The sequence below is a fragment of the Salmo trutta genome, chromosome 28 (assembly GCF_901001165.1).
Source record: "Salmo trutta chromosome 28, fSalTru1.1, whole genome shotgun sequence".
Taxonomy (NCBI): Eukaryota; Metazoa; Chordata; class Actinopteri; order Salmoniformes; family Salmonidae; genus Salmo; species Salmo trutta.
This window is the reverse complement of record NC_042984.1, coordinates 22,847,473-22,866,044: the sequence shown is the minus strand read 5'-3', so window position 1 is coordinate 22,866,044 and position 18,572 is coordinate 22,847,473.

Below are 18,572 nucleotides of genomic sequence, written 5' to 3'. Positions count from 1 at the left end.
CACGGCTGTGACAATATTTGATGCACATTTGGTATTTGGTGTTTTATTAGGATCCCCATTAGCTGTTGCAAAAGCAGCAGCTACTCTTCCTGGGGTCCACACAAAACATGAAACATGACATAATTGTAACGGTCGTCATATAAAGGGGACCAAGGCGCAGCGTGTTGAGTGCTCATCTTGAAATGTTAATGAAAATCGAACACTGATACAAAATAAACAAAATGACAGCCGACAGTTCTGTCATGTTTACTCGAACAAAACAGAAAACAACTACCCACACAAACCAAGGGAAAAAGGCTGCCTAAGTGTGGCTTCCAATCAGAGACACCGATAGACAGCTGCCTCTGATTGGAAACCATACCCGGCCAAAACATAGAAAACAAACACATAGAATGCCCACCCTCTATCACACCCTGACCTAACTAAACAGAGAAAACACAGCTCTCTTAGGTCAGAGCGTGACAACAATACAGAACATTAATAGACAACAGCTCAAGGACAGAACTACACAACATTTTTTTAAAAAGGCACACGTAGCCTACATATCAATACATACACACAAACTGTCTAGGTCAAATAGGGGAGAGGCGTTTTTACTGTACTGTAAAAGATCTAACTAAAATATACTTGTAACGGGTGATGGTGATTGATGCTGTAGTGAACCATCGCAAGTATATCTTTGTTGATGAAGCGGGTTTTAACCTGTCCAAAACTCGGTGCCATGGGTGGAACCTCATCGGCCAATGGGCGACTGTCCAAATGCCTGGACAACGTGGGGGAAACATCTCCATGTGCGCAGCTATCTCTGAAGCTGTTTTGGTAAGACGTAGGCCATTACTTGGATCATACCACGCTGCACACCTCATTGTGTTTCTCAATGAAATTGAGCAGGCCTGTCAAGGTGAAGGTTATGTCATTGTGTGGGACAATGTCAGATTCCACCATGCGGAGGTGGTTCAGTCATGGTTTTGGGCCCATCCCCGATTTGTGACCCTGTACCTGCCCCCATACTCTCCTTTCCTCAACCCTATTGAGGACTTTTTTTCAGCATGGAGGTGGAAGGTGTACGATTGCCATCCCCATGAGCGTGCCACCATCCTTCTAGCCATGGATGAGGCATGCGACAATGCAGACCAATGTCAAGATTGGATTCGCCATGCCAAAAGGTTTTTCCCGCGGTGCATGAACAATGAGGACATTCACTGTGATGTGATGAGAATTTATGGTCAAATTCTCAAGACAGGCTTGATGAAAATGATTGCTTGCTAAACGTTATGTTTTATTTTAATTCATAGACAAAAACGTAGGTGCCTCACACGGTTTATGCTCCCAATTCACCGCTTTATTGACTACGTTTCGATCCGAAAAGTGCTCACTTCCCAAAATATACACGTTTCACCTCACATGACCAATACGCACATGACGCATGGTGGGCGTGGAAACAATTCAATTCACTTTTGCGCATAGTCAATCATAATTAATCCCTGAGGTACATATGGTCATAAAGGATGATGTAAATTTTTTTATTTATTTATTTTATTTCACCTTTATTTAACCAGGTAGGCAAGTTGAGAACAAGTTCTCATTTACAATTGCGACCTGGCCAAGATAAAGCAAAGCAGTTCGTCAACATACAAAAACACAGAGTTACACATGGAGTAAAACAACATACAATCAATGATGCAGTAGAAAAAAATAAGACTATATACAATGTGAGCAAATGATGTGAGACAAGGGAGGTAAAGGCAAAAAAGGCCATGGTGGCAAAGTAAATAAAGTATAGCAAGTAAAACACTGGAATGGTAGATTTGTATTTTGAAGAAAGTTCAAAGTTAAAATATAAATAATATGGTGCAAAGGAGCAAAATAAATAAAATAAATAAATACAGTATGGGAAGAGGTAGTAGTTTGGGCTAAATTATAGATGGGCTATGTACAGGTGCAGTGATCTGGGAGCTGCTCTGATAACTGGTGCTTAAAGCTAGTGAGGGAGATAAGTATTTCCAGTTTCAGAGATTTTTGTAGTTCGTTCCAGTCATTGGCAGCAGAGAACTGGAAGGAGAGACGACCAAAGGAAGAGTTGGCTTTAGGGGTGACCAGAGAGATATACCTGCTGGAGCGCGTGCTACAGGTGGGTGCTGCTATGGTGACCAGTGAGTGGAGATAAGGGGGGACTTTACCTAGCAGGGTCTTGTAGATGACCTGGAGCCAATGTGTTTGGCGACGATTATGAAGCGAAGGCCAGCCAACGAGAGCATACAGGTCGCAGTGGTGGGTAGTATATGGGGCTTTGGTGACAAAACGGATGGCACTGTGATAGACTGCATCCAGCTTGTTGAGTAGAGTATTGGAGGCTATTTTGTAAATGACATCGCCGAAGTCGAGGATTGGTAAGATGGTCAGTTTTACGAGGGTATGTTTGGCAGCATGAGTGAAGGATGCTTTGTTGCGAAATAGGAAGCCAATTCTAGATTTAACTTTGGATTGGAGATGATTGATGTGAGTCTGGAAGGAGAGTTTACAGTCTAACCAGACACCTAGGTATTTGTAGTTGTCCACAAATTCTAAGTTAGAACCGTCCAGAGAAGTGATGCTGGACAGGCGGGCAGGGGCAGGCAGCGATCGGTTGAAGAGCATGCATTTAGTTTTACTTGTGTTTAGGAGCAGTTGGAGACCACGGAAGGAGAGTTGAATGGCAGTGAAGCTCGTCTGGAGGGTTGTTAACAGAGTCAAAAGCTTTGGCCAGGTCAATGAATACGGCAGCACAGTATTGTTTCTTATCGATGGCGGTTACGATGTCGTTTAGGACCTTGAGCGTGGCTGAGGTGCACCCATGACCAGCTCTGAAACCAGATTGCATAGCGGAGAGGGTGCGGTGGGATTCGAAATGGTCGGTAATCTGTTTGTTGACTTGGCTTTCGAAGACCTTAGAAAGGCAGGGTAGGATGGATATAGGTCTGTAGCAATTTGGGTCAAGAGTGTCACCTCCTTTGAAGAGGGGGATGACAGCAGCTGCTTTCCAATCTATGGGAATCTCAGATGACACGAAAGAGAGATTGAACAGGCTAGTAATAGGAGTTGCAATAATTTCGGCAGATAATTTTAGAAAGAAAGGGTCCAGATTGTCAAGCCCAGCTGATTTGTAGGGGTCCAGATTTTGCAGCTCTTTCAGAACATCAGCTGAATGGATTTGGGAGAAGGAGAAATGGGGGAGGCTTGGGCGAGTAGCTGTGGGGGGTGCAGTGCTGTTGAATGCAGTAGGGGTAGTTAGGTGGAAAGCATGGCCAGCCGTAGAAAAATGCTTATTGAAATTCTCAATTATAGTGGGCTTATCGGTGGTGACAGAGTTTCCTATCCTCAGTGCAGTGGGCAGTTGGGAGGAGGTGTTCTTATTCTCCATGGACTTTACAATGTCCCAGAACTTTTTAGAGTTTGAGTTGCAGGAAGAACATTTCTGTTTGAAAAAGCTAGCCTTGGCGTTTCTAACTGCCTGTGCGTATTGGTTTCTAACTTCCCTGAAAAGTTGCATATCGTGGGGGCAGTTCGATGCTAATGCAGAACGCCACAGGATATTTTTGTGTTGGTCAAGGGCAGTCAGGTCTGGGGAGAACCAAGGGCTATATCTATTCCTGGTTCTAAATTTCTTGAAAGGGGCATGCTTATTTAAGATGGTGAGGAAGGCATTTAAAAAAATAACCAGGCATCCTCTACTGACGGGATGAGGTCAACATACTTCCAGGTCGATTAGAAAGGCTTGCTCGTTGAAATGTTTCAGGGAGCGTTTGACAGTGATGAGTGGAGGTCGTTTGACCGCTGACCCATTACGGGTGCAGGCAATGAGGCAGTGATCGCTGAGATCTTGGTTGAAAACAGCAGAGGTGTATTTAGAGGGCACGTTGGTTAGGATGATATCTATGAGGGTGCCAGTGTTTGCGGCTTTGGGGTTGTACCTGGTGGGTTCATTAATAATTTGTGTGAGATTGAGGGCATCAAGCTTGGATTGTAGGATGGCTGGAGTGTTAAGCATGTCCCAGTTTAGGTCACCTAGTAGCACGAGCTCTGAAGATAGATGGGGGGCAATCAGTTCACATATGGTGTCCAGAGCACAGCTAGGGGCCGAGGGGGGTCTATAGCAGGCGGCAACGGTGAGAGACTTGTTTTTGGAGAGGTGGATTTTTAAAAGTAGAAGTTCAAATTGTTTGGGTACAGACCTGGATAGCAGGACAGAACTCTGGAGGCTATCTCTGCAGTAGATTGCAACACCGCCCCCTTTGGTCGTTCTATCTTGTCTGAAAACGTTGTAGTTAGGGATGAAGATTTCAGAGTTTTTGGTGGACTTCCTAAGCCAAGATTCAGACACAGCTAGGACATCCGGGTTGGCAGAGTGTGCTAAAGCAGTGAATAAAACAAACTTAGGGAGGAGGCTTCTAATGTTAACATGCATAAAACCAAGGTTATTACGGTTACAGAAGTCATCAAAAGAGAGCGCCTGGGGAGTAGGAGTGGAGCCAGGCACTGCAGGGCCTGGATTCACCTCTACATCTCCAGAGGAGCAGAGAAGAATAAGTATGAGGGTACGGCTAAAAGCTATAAGAATTGGTCGTCTGTGACGTCCAGAATAGAGAGAAAAAGGAGCAGGTTTCTGGGGCCGATAAAATAGCTTCAAGGTATAATGTACAGACAAAGGTATGGTGGGATGTGAGTACAGAGGAGGTAAACCTAGGCATTTAGTGATTATGAGAGAGATATTGTCTCTAGAAACATCATTGAAACCAGAAGATGTCATAGCATGTGAGGGTGGAGGAACTGAGAGGTTGGATAAGGTATAATGAGCAGGGCTAGAGGCTCTACAGTGAAATAAGCCAATAAACACTAACCAGAACAGCAATGGACATTGCATATTGACATTAAGGAGAGGCATGCTTAGCCGAGTGATCAAAGGGTCCAGTGAGATTCAGACAGCTAGCCGGGCCATAGGTAGCAAGCTGGTGGAAGATGGAGGGAGGTCTGTTTTTAGCCACCTCGTGCGTTTCCGTCTGTGGGTTAGTGGGGTTCCGTGTGGAAGGGGGGACCTGTCCAAGTTGGCAAAATAATTAGTTATAGTGGCCCAAGAAAAGTGTCCGATAGACCTATTCAGATCGCAGCCGATAAGACAGCTAACGATTAGCCGGCCGCAAGTGGGCGATCAGGTTACGTCGCGACGGAGGGGCCAGTTGGATAACTCCCTCGGCAGATGACGTCGGTGGTCCAGTCGTGAAGACCCGATGGGGCTCCGTATCGGCAGTAAAAAGGGTCAGGATAGGTGATTGTAGCCCAGGAGACACTTCAGCTGGCTAGCTCAGGAAAAGCCCACGAGTGGCTGACGGAACTCTTCAGCTGGCTAGCTCCGCAATAATGTGTGTTAATTCCGTGACCGACGGAGGGTAGAGGACGTCTGAACTGCTACGCCATCTTGGAATACACATGGGTCCAAGGTAAAACCTAGGCAACAGTAAAAAAAAACAAGATTATGTTAGAAATTTCATACATTTGATTACAGACAGTACACCTATGTTGCAATTATAGATATTTATATAGATATTACGGAAAATATAGATTTTCTGTCAATTATGTTCAGTAATGTAAGTGTATTGCCTAATGTGAAAGCTGTGAAATCTACTGTAATTTACAGTACTGTAGCATATTACTTTAAGCATTTCTCAGGGCGATTTGAAACACATATATTGCATTGTTTGCTATTGGAAACTGGTAGTTAAAACAGCTAAATACAAAAGATATCATTGGCTCCCGAGTGGCGCAGCGGTCTATGGTTCTGCATTGCAGTGCTTTAGGCGCCACTACAGATCTGGGTTCGATCCTGTGCTGTGTCGCAGGCTTGTGTCCAGGAGACCCATGAGGCGGCACACAATTGGCCCAGTGTCGTCCGTGTTAGGAGAGGATGCGTGTCTCTCGACCTTTGCCTCTCTCTCGAGTCCATATGGGAGTTGCAGCGATGGGACAAGACTGTAACTACCAATTGGGGTGAAAAAGGGAGAAAAACGTACACCCCTAGAAAATATATTGTTGTGTTTTGGTGATTAAACTAATGTTCTCATTACATTTCACAATAAACGTACACTACCGTTCAAAAGTTTGGGGTCACACATTTTTTGTCCATTAAAATAACGTAAAATTGATCGGAAATACAGTGCAGACAATGTTAATGTTGTAAATGGCTATTGTGGCTGGAAACGGCAGATTTGTTATGGAATATCTACATTTTTAATAGCCGTATCTCAGACTGGCCAATAAAAAGAGAAGATTAAGATGGGCAAAAGGTAGCCTTGTGGTTAGAGCATTGGGCCAGGAACCAAATGGTTACTAGATTGAATCCCTGAGCTGACAAGGTAAAAATCAGTCATTCTGCCCCTGAACAAGGCAGTTAACCCACTGTTCCTAGGCTGTCATTGTAAATACGAATTTGTTCTTAACTGACTTGCCTAGTTAAATAAAGGTTAAAAAAAACACAGACACTGGACAGAGGAATTCTACCTAGAAGGCCAGCATCCCGGAGTCGCCTACTGATGTTGAGACTGGTGTTTTGCGGGTACTATTTAATGAAGCTGCCAGTTAAGGACTTATGAGGCGTCTGTTTCTCAAACTAGACACTCTAATGTACTTGTCCTCTTGCTCAGTTGTGCACCGGGGCCTCCCACTCCTCTTTCTATTCTGGTTAGTGCCAGCTTGCGCTGTTCTATGAAGGGAGTAGTACACAGCGTTGTACGATATCTTCAGTTTATTGGCAATTTCTCACATGGAATAGCTTTCATTTCTCAGAACAAGAATAGACTGACGAGTTTCAGAAGAAAGTTCTTTGTTTCTGGCCATTTTGAGACTGTAATCTAACCCACAAATGCTGATGCTCCAGATACTCAACTAGTCTAAAGAAGGCCAGTTGTATTGCTTATTTAATAAGCACAACAGTTATCAGCTGTGCTAACATAATTGAAAAATGGTTTTCCAATGATCAATTAGCCTTTTAAAATGATAAACTTGGATTCGCAAACACAACGTGCCATTGGAACACAGGAGTGATGGTTGCTGATAATGGGCCTCTGTACGCCAGTGTAGATATTCCATAAAAAATCTGCCATTTCCAGCTACAATAGTCATTTACAGCATTAACAATGTCTACACTGTATTTCTGATACATTTGATGTTATTTTAATGGACCAAAAATGTAGTCATGTAGTACGTATCGTCCGATACGTAAGCTTATTAAATATCAGTGATACTATCAAGAGCAGTGTGCGGTTTCCTTTTTTCCTTCATCCTATTTCAACTGTTGCCATGCACCTGCAACTAGATTGCTCAGATGTGCGAGTGCCTTTTGAATTTTGTAATGGACCAAAAATTTGCATTTCTTTCAAAAACAAGGACATTTCTAAGTGACCCCAAACTTTTGAACGGTAGTGTATATTTTCAATCAATGGTTGTGTGGTGAGAGATGTTTACAATTCAAATGAATGCACAATGACAGGTTTTGAATGAAGGACTGGCTGTGATACAAGTGTGACCAGTTTGGAGTTTTGTACTAAGAGCTGTGAAAATGTACCACATACTTGTGAAAATGGTTCCAAAGCGATTAAGAGAAATGGTAATGCACTCAGAGAGATATTCTAATGCGGGAAGCAACAGATCAGATGATAAATTATGTAAGTAAATAATGAGTAAAAACTGGTGACCAACAAATGGTAGATGGTGGAAATGTGTTCTGACAGTGTAAATAGCAAAGTGCTAAATACCAGAGGTGTGGACTCGCGTCACATGACTTGGACTCGAGTCAGACTCGAATCACAAATATGATGACTTGCAACTCGACTTTGACTTTAACACTAATGACTCGTGACTTGACTTGGACTTGAGCCTTATGACTCGACCTGACTTGATACCCTTCCCAAGACCAAATATTAAAAATGATGCTATTAAAAAAAGTGTTCAGCGCATCAACTCTTCATTTAACGGATGAAAGTTTGAATCGGACAGCAACCAATCAAATTGTGCCAGCGGAGAAAAAGTTGCGCGTGGCAGTGCAATTCAGATTGAGCCATTGGAAAGACGATACCCAAAATTCTTATTTTCAGATATACAGACTAGTAGTCAAAAAAAAAACGGATTGCAACTTGCAAAACATGCAGGGAAAAAGTTACAGATGGAGGCGCAACAACTTCCAACTTTGTTCAACATTTGAAGATGCACAAAGAACGGTAAGTCGTGGCTAATATAGCCGACAGCTATATATAACTTTGCTAGTATAGCATGTAGGCTAACATAATGTTAAATCAATGAGCCTCCACACACTCAGCCAGTGCGGGAACGTGATCATTGCACCCAAGATTGAGACAAGGCAAGATTGTGCTATTGCCCCGCTCAATTCTTTTTTTATATGCTTACAGATTTGAACAATACCAGATGAACAAAAGTGTCACAAGTGAACCACAACAGTCTCCAATCTCACAGTTCATGGAGACCCGTGTAGTGCAGTACAGCATGAAACATCCACAGCAGAAAACTATCAACAATGCAATACTGTCCAACCTGGTTATCGATTGGAACTTGCCTCTGTCTATTGTGGAAAACAAGAGTTTGTCACTTTCTGTCAGTGGTTGACAGTAAGTACAGACCAGTGTGTTGTAGAACATTGACATCCAAAGTAGAGAACCTCGCTACAGTGTCACAATCTTCGTCGTCTGAGGAGGAGAAATCATCGGACCAATATGCAGCTGTGAAATTGCTCATCTTCTTATTTATTAAAGAAAGGAAAAATACTCATACAAACAAATGACGAAAAACAGTCCTGTAAGGTGCTCAGACTATACACGGAAACAACCACCCACAAACACAAGAGAAAATAAACCCACTTAAATATGGCCTCCAATTAGAGGCAACGACAACCAGCTGCCTCTAATTGGAGGTCTTTCCAAAACCCCAACATAGAAATAGAAAACCCAGATAAACACATAGAAATAGAAAATATAGAACATACACCAAAAACCCTGAAACACACAAAACAAACTCCCTCTGCCACGCCCTGACCAACCTACAATAACAAACAACCCCTTTACTGGTCAGGACGTGACAGTACCCCCCCCCCCCCCAAGGTGCAGACCCCGGATGCACCGAAACAGAAAACCCCACAAAAAATAACCCCAAACTAAAGGGAGGGAAGGGAGGGTGGCTACCGTCACCGACGGCTCCCGTGCTACACCCCCCCCTCCCCAATCCTCCAACTACGGAGGTGGCTCAGGCTCCGGCTTTAGTCCCCTTCCTAACCTGCCCACTCCCCTTGAAGGCTCATGGCTGTAGACCACTGCTAAAGGCTCTGGGCTAAGGCACGTCGCTGGAGACCTCGGGCTGAGGAGCGTCTCAGGAGACTCAGGGATGAGGAGCGTCTCTGCAGGCTCCGGACTGTGGGCCGTCTCTGTCGGCTTCGGACTGTGGGACGTCGCCGGAAGCTCTGGACGGGGAACTGTCGCCGGAAGCTCTGGACGGGGAACTGTCGCCGGAAGCTCTGGACGGGGAACTGTCGCCGGAAGCTCTGGACGGGGAACTGTCGCCGGAAGCTCTGGACGGGGACTGCGCACTGAAGGCCTGATGCGTGGGCTGGCTTTGGAGGCGCCAGACTAGTGACACGCACCGCAGGGCTAGTGCGAGGAGCAGGAACAGGACGTACTGGACTAGGCAGGTGCACTAAAGGCCTGATGCGTGGGGCTGGCTTTGGAAGCACCAGATTAGTGACACGCACCACAGGGCTAGGGCGAGGAGCAGGAACTGGATACACTGGGCCTTGACTACGCACTGAAGGTCTGGAGCGCACAGCCTGCACAACCCGTCCTGGCTGGATTGTTACTGTAGCCCGGCACGGGCGGAGTGCTGGCACAGGACGAACTGGGCTGTGCCGAGGCATGATGGCTGCCGTGCGTAGAGCAGGCACAGGGTAGCCTGGGCCTAGGAGACGCACTGGTGGCCAGATGTATTGAGCAGGCATACTTCTCCCTGGCTGGATGCCCACTCTAGCACGGCACTTGCGGGGGGCTGGTATCGCTCGTACCAGACTGTGCGTGCGGATGGGCGAGACCGTGCGCACTTCCGCATAGCACGGTGCTCTCACCGCCAAACACTCCCCATAATAAGCACGAGGAGTTGGTTCAGGCCTATTGCCTGACTTACTCCAACTCCACGTGTGCCCCCCTCCCAAATTGTTTTGGGGGCTGCCTCCTGAAATGGAGGATATAGTGCCTCGTACCTCCGACGCTTAGCCTTTGCTGCCTCCAGCTCCTCCTTCGGGCGCCGGTACTCCCCAACCTGGTGCCATGGTCCTGCCCCATCCAGGATCTCCTCCCAGGTAAATGACTACCTATACTTTTCCTGCTGCTCCTTCCTCCGCTGCTTGGTCCTTCGTTGGTGGGTGGTTCTGTCACAGTCTTCGTCATCTGAGGAGGAGAAATCATCGGACCAATATGCAGCGGTGAAATTGCTCATCTTCTTATTTATTAAAGAAAGGAAAAATACTCAAACAAACGACGAAAAACAGTCCTGTAAGGTGCTCAGACTATACACGGAAACAACCACCCACAAACACAAGAGAAAATAAACCCATTTAAATATGGCCTCCAATTAGAGGCAACGACAACCAGCTGCCTCTAATTGGAGGTCGCTCCAAAACCCCAACATAGAAATAGAAAACCCAGATAAACACATAGAAATAGAAAATATAGAACATTCACCAAAAACCCCGAAACACACAAAGAAAAACACCCTCTGCCACGCCCTGACCAACCTACAATAACAAACAACCCCTTTACTGGTCAGGACGTGACATACAGAGAGACGTTCAAAACTGAAAACTCAGTTGAGCAACACAGACCATGTTTCAGTCACAGTGGACATTTTGTCCGACCGAAAGATGAGGGGGTTCTTTGGTGTCACTGTGCACTGTATGGAGAAAGATGGAGAGAAGATACAGCTCAAGTCCAATCTCTTGGCCTGTGACCGCTTCAAAAGCCTACACATGGCCGAAAGAATCTGTGAGCAATTTGAGGCCATATGGGGTGAGTACAGCATTAAAGATAAATTGGACTATATCATTAGTGACAATGCTGCCAACATGAGAAAAGCATTCACGGTGTGCTTCCCCATTGAACAAGAAGATGAAGTACATGACGAAGATCACCTTGATGACCCAGAGCTCTGGAATGACCTAACCCTGGAAGACCAGCAAACAGTGGATGCTGCTATTGCAAAAAAACAGCGCTTGCAGTGTTTTGCCCACTCCGGCTGGTGGTGGGAGATGGCTTGAAAGAAACAAAAGTGATGACTCCTTCTCTTTCAAAGTTATCAAAAATCATCTCACTGCTGCATACAAGCACAACATTCAAAGAGGTGTTTGAGGCTGAATTTGAGGAAAGAGGCATCCCTGCTGCTCTCAACACAACATGGAACTCAACACTGAGACAAGTGAAGGCAGTTATCCCATGTGACCATCGAAAGCTCAGTCATGTTTTAGAAAAGGCTGGGCACAAGGAGTTGTTGTTCACAGTACGGGAGTAGAATAAGTTGAAGGAGTTGGTGGACCTCCTGAAGCCATTTGGAGAAGCAACAGATATGACACAGGGGGAGAAGATAGTCACAATCAGTTCTGTTGTTCCCTCGGTCCTGTCCCTGAATCACCACCTGGAGCAGCGGAAGCCTCAAGTCCATTTCCTGAGCGGCCTGGTCAGAAGCCTCCAGGCATCCCAGAACAAAAGATTTCTTGGAATCTTCATCAATGTGAAAATGGCCAGGACACAATATGGAATCACTGCCCCCTTTTCAGATCCAGTCTACCTCAAAGCAGCTGCCTTGGATCCGGCTTTTTCTCTGTTGTGGGTGGAGCACCATGTGCTGGTCAAGGAGGAGGTCAAGGAGGAGGTGGCACAAAGAGTGAAAGGTAAATATTATTGAGTTTAATGTAACTTTTTCTCATAATTTAATCCAATTGACTGCAACAATAATACTTTTTCAGTTTAACCCACTGCATCACCAATACTCTAATACCAGCCTTTTTGTTTCTGCTTTTACATGTTTTGCCAGAACTGATTCTGCAAGATGCTACAGGGACTGAGCAAGCTGTGTCTCTTGATGATGAGGAAGAGCGAGAGGACCATAGTCTTGGACAAGAAGAAGGGCTGTTTGCAGCATACTGTAAGAGGCAGAAGAAAGCTGTTGGGACCACTCCAGCACTACAGCTAAGTCACTACCTTGACATTTGCGAAGGACAGAATGCTCTCTTGTTCTGGACAATGGACATTAAGGCTCTTCCTTCACTGTCCCGAGTGGCCATCAGGGTCTTGGCAGTGCCTGCCTCCAGTGCTCCGGTGGAGAGTGTCTTCAGCCATGGTGGCATCATACTGCGCATCATCGTGTACAAATGACTGACAGACTTTTATCGAATTTGGTCTTTTGCAAATGCAATGCATCATAGGGCCCTGAGATAAGAGAAAAAATCAAACTGTTTTATGCATTACACACACACACACACACACACACACACACACACACACACACACACACACACACACACACACACACACACACACACACACACACACACACACACACACACACACACACACACACGTAGTCTCCATGTTCAGGTTTTATCTCCCATCTTTGGGATCTGTATTTTTTCTCAGACATTCAGGCCAGTGTTCAAATTGTAGATCTACTTGAAGTTCAGTATCAGTTGTTTTGATGTACCTTTTAATAAATTATTGTAACTTTATGGCAGCATTGTTTTAGGTGTCTAGAGTATATCTGGAGAGAGAGAGAGAGCACTACAATATTTTGTTTTTGTTGTCATATTGATATGTCTTTCTCATGGCTACCCATGTATTTCCATGGAAATATAAAGTTTATTTGGAAAGTAATAAATATATTTTTAAAAGCATTCATGATTTGCGTAAATTTAATATACTATTACTCTTGTTAAATATGAAATGGTATTACATTTGGTGAAGAGCACATTATGACTTGTTTAGGACTCGAAACTCAAAGTTTAGGACTTGAGACTTGACTTGATACTTGACGGTCTTGACTTGAGACTTGACTCGGACTTGCCTGTCTTCACATGGGACTTGACTTGGGACTTGAGTGCTAAGACCTGAGACTTACCTGTGACTTGTAAAACAATGACTTGGTCCCACCTCTGCTAAATACCAACACCAACAAAAAATTCAGGGAAAGTCTTCAAAGTTGACTTCAGTTACTGATCGAGCCAACTTGATATTTAACATCAGAAATATAAGAAACACATTTACTGTTATGTGGTAGTGCTCAGCACGGTTTCCTTAGCCTGGAGCTGTCAGAGCAGCACCAGTGTCAAAATAAACACCAGACCTCATCTCCTTACATAACGAAGAGTGTGTGGGAATCATTTAATTACCAAAGAACTTGCAGGCTGTAATGAGACATTTCATATTCACTGACAGTCCTATTTCTTCCTGTGAAATCCCACCTGACCATGTACATAACAGTGTGTGTACTTTATTTTATAGGCCTATGTAAAGGCGCTGATCGTCAATATCTATATGTTCTAGTCTTTAGACATGGATGTAATGCTGTGTCCAATAGACCAATTCATTGCCGTTTCTGCACCCCTTTACAAAGTAGACATGGGAGTTGTAGACTAGATAGTTTGTACAAGAGTACATTTTGAACCTGAGAAAATGTAATAAGGCCCCTAGTGTTCAATGTGACTCCTTTATGTGACAAGCAAACATGCCTTTATTTGCCACTGTGCAAAACTCAAACAGTAAACATTCAAGTTTGAAAGCAGACTCTGTCCTGAGTAGGCTATACAGCTCCTGCCCACAACTGATCATCACAGAAACTTTGCCAAACTAAATACAACCCCATACAGAACTTTTTCTGGACCAGTAGCCTGCAATAGGCTTGAGTACTTTATGCCTATAGCCTATAATAGCACATTAGTACAGTATTTAACCCTACACTGATATGCTTTTATTAATCTGACCAACATTTTGAATGATTGAATGATAAATTCGGAAGAAAATTGTCAGAGTGAGACACATACCAGTCCTATCTGTGTCTATGTCACTCATTTAATATTCTAATAACCAATCCCAAAGGTTATTGATTTGGAAGAAACCCTTGCTGCAACCTAGTCGACGGGTAGACAAATCTCTGCCGGTGCTCAGTAGGCTGCATTCTGATTTATGCCTGTTTCACACTGTGTCTGTGCTGCAGGAGCGCGTGCAGTTGCAGCGGGAGCGCGTGCAGTTGCAGCGGGAACGCGTGCAGTTGCAGCGGGAACGCGTGCAGTTGCAGCGGGAACGCGTGCAGTTGCAGCGGGAATGCGTGCAGTTGCAGCAGCAAGTGCGAAAGGTCTCCGAGGCTCTTCAGTTATGACTGTCTGACAGGTCCTTTTGTTCAGATCAAGAATGGTGCCCACCCGTCTGGTGCCATGGTGTCTCCACTGTATTTTTCATTTTTTTTTGGTGAGATCTGTTGAAAACAACCTTGAAACATACAGCTGTGGAATGTGTCTAGTGTCCTTCTGCTGAATTCACAGCTTTCCAAACAAAAAAACTCTTATGGACATGGCAGCATAGCATGAGTGGGTAATTCATGGAACAGGATATGAGTGTGGGAATTCAGTGATTCAGAATGTTGCAGTCTTTCTTCAAGAAGATTATTTTTATGAACCTAGGTCACTCCATTCCAAACAAGGGCATTCTGTTCTGTCTCTCCCATAAAAAATAATTCACTGCCAAACATGGATTGGTTCATAGTCCTAATTAAAAACACATTATCTCTCTTCTCTTGAAGCTTTCCTTTCCTTTTCCTGGTCCTGTGTAGCTCAGTTGGTAGCACATGGAGTTTGCAATGCTAAAGTTGTGGGTTTGATTCCCACGGAGGACCAGTATAAAAATGTATGCACTCACAACTGTAAGTCGCTCTGGATAAGAGCATGTGCTAAAATGTAAATGTCTGTTTTTATTGATTCAATTAGTATAGGTCTACATGAAGGCCTACTGTACGCATCCAATTCAAATAGGTTGTCTGAAAGGTTATCATCTTATACCAAAGAATAGGATATGATTGAGGACATACAGTTGAAGTCGGAAGTTTACGTACACCTTAGCCAAATACAATTAAGCTCAGTTTTCACAATTCCTGACATTTAATCCTAGTAAAAATTCCCTTTCTTAGGTCAGTTAGGATCACCACTTTATTCTAAGAATGTGAAATGTCAGAATAATAGTAGAGAGAATGATTTATTTCAGCTTTTAATTCTTTCACCACATCCCCAGTCGGTCAGAAGTTTACATACACTCAATTAGTATTTGGTAGAATTGCCTTTAAATTGTTAAACTTGGGCAAAACATTTTGGGTAGCCTTCCACAAGCTTCCCACAATAAGTTGGGTGAATTTTGGTCCATTCCTCCTGACAGAGCTGGTGTAACTGAGTCAGGTTTGTAGGCCTCCTTGCTCGCACACGCTTTTTCAGTTCTGCCCACAAATTTTCTATGGGATTGAGGTCAGGGCTTTGTGATGGCCAATCCAATACCTTGACTTGGTTGTCCTTAAGCCATTTTGCCACAACTTTGGAAGTATGCTTGGGGTCATTGTCCATTTGGAAGACCCATTTGCGACCAAGCTTTAACTTCCTGACTGATGTCTTGATATGTTGCTTCAATATATCCACATCATTTTACTTCCTCATGATGCCATCTATTTCGTGAAGTGCAACAGACCCTCCTGCAGCAAAGCACCACCACAACATGATGCTGCCACCCCCATGCTTCACGGTTGGGATGGTGTACTTCGGCTTGCAAGCCTCCCCTTTTTCCTTCAAACATAATGATGGTCATTATGGCCAAACAGTTCAATTTTTGTTTCATCAGCAGAAAGTACGATCTTTGTCCCCATGTGCAGTTGCAAACGGTAGTCTGGCTTTTTTATGGCAGTTTTGGAGCAGTGGTTTCTTCCTTGCTGAGCGGCCTTTCAGGTTATGTCGATATAAGACTTGTTTTACTGTGGATATAGATACTTTTGTACCTGTTTCCTCCAGCATCTTCACAAGGTCCTTTGCTGTTGTTCTGGGATTGATTTGCACTTCTCGCACCAAAGTACGTTCATCTCTATGAGACAGAACGCGTCTCCTTCCTGAGCGGTATGATGGCTGTGTGGTCCCATTGTGTTTATACTTGCATACTATTGTTTGTACAGATGAACAAGGTTCCTTCAGACAATTGTAAATTGCTCCCAAGAATGAACCAGACTTGTGGAGGTCTACAATTTTATTTCTGATATCTTTTGATTTTCCCATGATGTCAAACAAAGAGGCACTGAGTTTGAATGTACAGTAGACCTTGAAATACATCCACAAATACACCTCCAATTGACTCAAATTATGTCAATTAGCCAATCAGAAGCTTCTAAAGCCATGACATCATTTTCTGGAATTTTCCAAGCTGTTTAAAGGCACAGTCAACTGAGTGTGTGTAAACTTCTGACCCACTGGAATTGTAATACAGTGAATTATAAGTGAAATAATCTGTCTGTAAACAATTGCTGGAAAAATTGCTTGTGTCATGCACAAAGTAGATTTCCTAACCGACTTGCCAAAACTATAGTTTGTTAACAAGACGTTTGTGGAGTGGTTGAAAACGAGTTTTAATGACTCCAACCTAAGTGTATGTAAACTTCCGACTTCAACTGTACACATCATCTCAGATCATTGAATGGTCCCAAAAAATGCAGTTCTTTCTGTGAATCAGAATGTCCAAAGCTTAAACAAACATTATTCACCGATCTATGTCGTTTCTAATGCCTTTTTGTACTATTTTAAGTTCCATGTAGCATAGTTTTGCCCTCTTGTAGAGTATGATGATGCTTCACATTCCAACCCTGTTTATATCATTCAAGTATTTCTCTTGGGAACATGAACAAGAGATGTATTTTTCTCATAACATAGGTTATTCTTCAATTTATTCATAATCTTAAATTATTGGATTTGCCAGTTAAATTAGAGTTATCAAGTCCAAAGTAACTAAATTATCTAAATGACCAACATTGTTTCAGCATTGCCCTAAAATACATCTCCATCTTAAATGTTCAGGTATGATCTGGTGTGATAACTGTTGCAAACTCTTCATCACTTAGATACAATCTAATACTGCAATTTATGTCCCTCAAATTTTCCCAAAGATAACTCTTTCACAAGCAGTGTGTTGCAGACCCCTTTAAAAACAGCAGATGGCAATATAAGGTTGTGTGAGTGGTCCTAATTGAAACGCAGTGATATGAAATATGCAAACTATACTGCTATTGGTGGTTACCCAATAAAATATGGAATGAGCTGCTCTAAGAGATGACAATGCAGTTTGACTAACTTCCTTACGGCACCTGCATGTAGTTAAGTATTTATGTATGTAGTAATTTGAACTGAGTGTTCTTTTTTATGTCACACAGCTAGCTGTCCAGTGCATGAACCACTACACTTAGTCCCTCCACTCATGTATTCAGACAATTATTGACATTTTATAATGAATCCGCAACATTAACAACACAATTAACTGGTGTTGTTACCAGTGGCGACCTGTCATTCAGGGCCATTTTGAGACCCACATTTTTAGCTAAACAATGTGGGTCTTATGTTTTGGCCTTACCTGTTTTGCATGTTATTTTGGCATTAATACGTGTCACATATCAGTTTGCAAACAATGTAAAAAAAATTATAATATCATTGAGTTAATAAAGCAGCATACAACATGGTCTCTTTTTTACTTTCTTGAGTAAGGCAGCTCCAAAATGCAGGTTTTTCAGTTTAGCTCAGTGCTTTCTGTGGTGGTGGGGCAGCCAGCGGAAAATACAGAGCGTAGGGGTTGGTAATGTTCTCTAGTTGCACCATGATTAGCTCAGTGTTCTGCCACTCATGGGGAGAGTACGTCACCACCAAGTCTAAGGGTAGACCTCGAAAATTCAAGCCCCTTGGGTGCAGCCATGAAGTTACATTAGAAATGCCCATCCAAGAAGGCTCAAGGTCAGTGGCCACAGATACAATCACCTCAAATCACGTTATATCTACAGTAGCTTTGATTGGACTGATGTCAACATCATACTTTCAAAATCTTAGCTAGAAGTCATCATCATGAATCAAGTCGACAATCTACTGGCAAATCCTTTTTAATCCTTGTCATATGAAGAGAAATAATGAATAGAAATTGGCCATTGGACGTAAACATTACACAATAAGTTGGACATCGCAAATTCAGCAATGAGTGGTTTGGAAGGAATCAGTGACAGTGTCTAACTGCAAGCATTGCAAAGCAATCACTAGCCTGCTATTCAGTGAAGTGGCTGCGTGGTCCCAAATCTGGGATTAAGTGTCTCTTTTCCAAGTTTAAAATCATAAAAATTCAACATTGGCCATGCTGTCAATGAAGCCTGATTTCTGCCGTACTCAAAACACACTGTTAACTCGAAAGTGTGCAAATTTGACTTCAGTGAGTTCAAGACAATTAGGA